Source organism: Lactuca serriola, chromosome 5 (assembly GCF_051521515.1).
Source record: "Lactuca serriola cultivar US96UC23 chromosome 5, Lser_US96UC23_V15, whole genome shotgun sequence".
Classification (NCBI taxonomy): domain Eukaryota; kingdom Viridiplantae; phylum Streptophyta; class Magnoliopsida; order Asterales; family Asteraceae; genus Lactuca; species Lactuca serriola.
In genome coordinates this window covers 258,455,506-258,459,575 of record NC_136412.1, presented here as the reverse complement: position 1 = coordinate 258,459,575, position 4,070 = coordinate 258,455,506, and the positions used below count along the sequence as shown (strand labels likewise).

The 4,070-nt window shown below is 35.9% G+C and overlaps 1 pseudogene; it reads left to right on the top strand.

Annotated features, from left to right (window-relative positions):
* The first annotated feature begins 1,179 nt into the window (after window positions 1-1,179).
* Window positions 1,180-2,252, top strand: LOC145054097 (putative carboxylesterase 7 pseudogene; annotated as a pseudogene).
* The last annotated feature ends 1,818 nt before the right edge of the window (window positions 2,253-4,070 follow it).

Here is a 4,070-nt window from a genome sequence, read left to right as displayed (position 1 = left end):
TGGGAGAAATCAATGCGTCTCCCGTATAAAAAGGACGAACAGGTTTTTCTTTTGTATCCTTTCAGTCGAAAATAGTTGATTTTACATACTTGATTCTCAGTTTAGTCTTCAAACGGAAACGATTTAATCCGATAGCTGAGATTTAGTCCGATTTATCATCGATTTGGTTATTTTGAAAGTTAGACAGTAGCGATTTGGGTTAGTTTATTCATCTGCTTGATTTCTTAGTCATCTGCTTCGTTTCTAGTTGTTTATTTTAAAATCGGATGACCTAATTTCTTATCTATTTCATTAGTGGAAATCAAATTTCCCCTCTCTTTGTATTTGTACGTGATATTGCTATTTCATGAATCATCAAATCATATTTGGGTAAGTTTTAACTTGAAATTTGTGTTTATTTAGGTTCGTTTGATTATTTTAGAAATCTGATTTAGTGATTTATGTTACATATATTTGATTTATTCTCCAAGAGTTCATATTTTTTTAAGTTTGTTTCTAAAATATGCTTAATTTCTTATTCATCTTATTTGTTTGTTGGTTATTTAAAAAATATGTTGACCTGATTTCGTCTCTATTTCATTACAGGAAATCAGATTTCCCTTATGTTTATGTTTATATTTGATATTGTTGTTGTAGAAATCATCAAATTATATTTGGGTAAGTTAAAACTTGAAATCTATGTTTATTTAAGCTTGTTTAGGGTTAAAAAAAAATCTGGTTTATTCCTTCTCTAAGAGTTTATATTTGATATTTTAGTTTTAGTTTTTTAGAAATCATATCTGATTTACATTTACTATTACTGTGTTCTCCAAATTTGAGCTACAAAATCAAATACAATTCAAATTTCTCCATTGTTTCAACATTCAACAATCAGATTTGGTGAGTTTAATTTTGATATTTGTTTTGTGTTTATTGTTCAATAATTGTTGTATAAATTTTTTTTTTTTGTTTTTATTTATGTAATGTGAAGAAGGAGCTATATTTTTGATTTTGTTGTCTAAAAACTAAAAGCCGTAGAAGCCTTATTTCAAATAAAATTACTGTATTTTTTTATTATAAATTTTTATATATATGTTTTTGTTATTGTATAGTACATGTAGGGCATAATTTTATAATTTTTTTATCTCGCCCGATAGTAAAAAACAATGGAGGCCCTTCATTTATCACTATATATGTATAATAATATCTATCCTCAGCTTCTTTCATTTTCGACATGGAATCGTCCACCAATGAAATCATCAAAGAACTCCCTGGTATAATTCGTATTTTCAAAGACGGTCGATTCCAGAAACTCCAAGTTCCTGATATTGTTCCAGCCGGCGTGGACCCTTCCACCGGCGTCAATTCCAAAGACGTCGTGTTTTCATCACAGAACAACGTCTACGCTAGGCTTTACATTCCAAAAACCACAACCCTCAACCACAAACTCCCACTTTTAATCTTCTATCACGGTGGTGGTTTCATGATCGAATCCGCTAAGTCCTCTCTATACCACAACTTCCTCAACCTCATCGTCTCAGAAGCCAACGTCGTCGCCGTCTCCGTCGACTACAGACTCGCGCCGGAGTTCCCCCTCCCGGTCGCGTACGAAGACTCATGGGAAGCAATCAAGTGGGTTGCGAAGCATGTTAACGGAAATGGTCCAGAGCCATGGTTGAACGAATACGTCGATCTTCAGAACATCTTCCTCGCCGGCGACAGTGCCGGAGGTAACATAGCACACCACATGGCGATCCGGGTCGGATCGGATACCCCAACCGGTTTACGGTTCCAGGGTGTTATCTTGCTTCACCCGTATTTCTGGGGTAAGGAACGGGTTGGTAAGGAGTCCGACTTTATTGAACCCTGGCTGATTGGTTTTTTGGAAGACTCATGGGCTGTCGCGCACCCGGAAAGCAGCGGGCTGGATGACCCGTTGATCAACCCGGGTATGGACCCGAATATATCGGGTATGGGTTGCTCCGAGATGCTGGTTTTTATCGGCGGGAATGACTTTTTCAGAGAGAGGGGATTGTATTACAAAGAAGTGGTGGAGAAAAGTGGGTGGAAAGGAGATTTGCAAGTGGTGGAGAATGAAGGGGAGGAACATGTGTTTTTCTTATTTAAGCCTTCCTGTGCAAATGCTTGTACTTTGCATAATAGAATTTGTACATTCATCAATAATGCTTGAGAGTTGAGAGGAATGTATTGCTCGTCGACATAAAAGTATCCTACTCTCATGTTTTAATTTGTAATTTTATTATGTTTGAATATTATCTTTTGTTGGAGAGATAATAATTAAGAAACATAAAAGGCTCCAGAAAGTATACTACACAACAAAACAAAGACCAGAAACAACAATTAAATCCTCTAAAACTACTAAACCGCAAGGAATCGACAATGAAAATTTGAAACTTTAGATTTAAATTGTCCAATTAGTTCACTTCAAAAAATCCGCCAAAGTCAATGATCTGTGAACCAACAACAACAACGATTATAGCCAACACCATGAAAAGGCCAAATCCAACATCACCAAGCAACTTGTGTAAAGTGTGTATGTATATGAAATTATGAATTATCCTCTAAAAGTGACTCATAAACAATAATAATGAGTCAAGCTTGAAGAAACCACCAAATCCAATGTTAGTAGCAGCAACCAGAAAAACTAATTAAGAGCATTCAAAAAGATATGCAATCATTAACAATAACGCCCAATGTGGAATTTGAGCCATTGTGAATTTGTAAACAACGCTACATGATTACCAACCAATTACTAAACTTCAAAGTGCACTTCAAATTTAGATAAAGCTTTGCGAAGAAGCTTTGTCATGAGTGTCAGATTGACCACCAGAAATTGTCTTTTATATAGTAAATTTGAGTCCTTGGGTACAAATTGACCACCATAGGTATGAATTAAGTTGTTTGGATCAGTTGTTTGGCAGTCGTTCAGGTGATTTTCGGACGACTTGTGGCAATGAGAGATACAACTATCTTTTTTCAGGCAACTATGTTTTTCCTTAGGACGACAATCTTTCTCACACAATGTTTTAGGCAACTTCACGCGATGACAGTGATGTTTCCTCTCTTCTCAGGCGATGGTGGCAGTGGCGTTTCGTCTCTTCTCTAGCAATGATGGCAGTAGCGTTTCCTCTCTTCTTCGGTGACGGTAGTAGTGGAGTTTCTTCTCTTCTCCGACGACGATGGCAGTGGTTAGTCTTAGTCGGATTCTCTTTCTCGTTCCTTTCTTCTCGGTCTGTATTTCTCTTTCTTGTTCCTTTCTTCTCCGACGACGATGGCAGTACTAAATGGGTGTTTGGATAGGGAAAAAAGTGGTTGCTTATTGCTTATTCTCACTACAATAAGATGAGTTGAAGTGTTTGGATAGGATGCTTAAAAAATCAGCTTATTGTGGTAGGAATAAGTTAAATAAGCTGATTTTAATAAGCAATGGAGGAATGCTTATTGCTTATTGCTTAATTTTAATGATTTCGGAAATTACCCAATTACCCTTCAAAACAACGATACAGCATAAACCCATAACCCTTGGTCGATCAATTGTTGTCGTTCAGTATTCCCTTTACCTGCTACCATCAACGATCTTCAAGCCATCAGCCATCGATCGACGATCAGGTAACGCAATTGCTACTTTTTTTTTCTGATCTGGTACGCAATCTGTTCATCTTCTTTTTTTTTTCTTTTTTCTTTATCGATCATGCAGAAACATACGAGACTGCCCTGTTCATTCTTGATTCTTGATTGTTCTTTTTTCTTCATTCTTGATTGTTCTTGTTATTAGCTGCTATTGATGCAACTAGGTATGATGTTTTTTTGCTCCTACCTGCACTATGATGGTAAACTGCCATGTGATGTTTAATTATAAACTTCCCCTGTCATGCTTCTATTTTTTCTTCATTATACTTGTGGTTATTTGTTCCTATTGATGGTAATGATTCTTGTTTGTATTTATAAATTTCTCTGCTGTTTTGATTCAACATTAGGTTGAAATTTAAGAATTTTCTTCATTCTTTATGATGATGTAATATAGGTAATGGACACTGTCAATGTTCATGATGTGGATATTGATACACCCA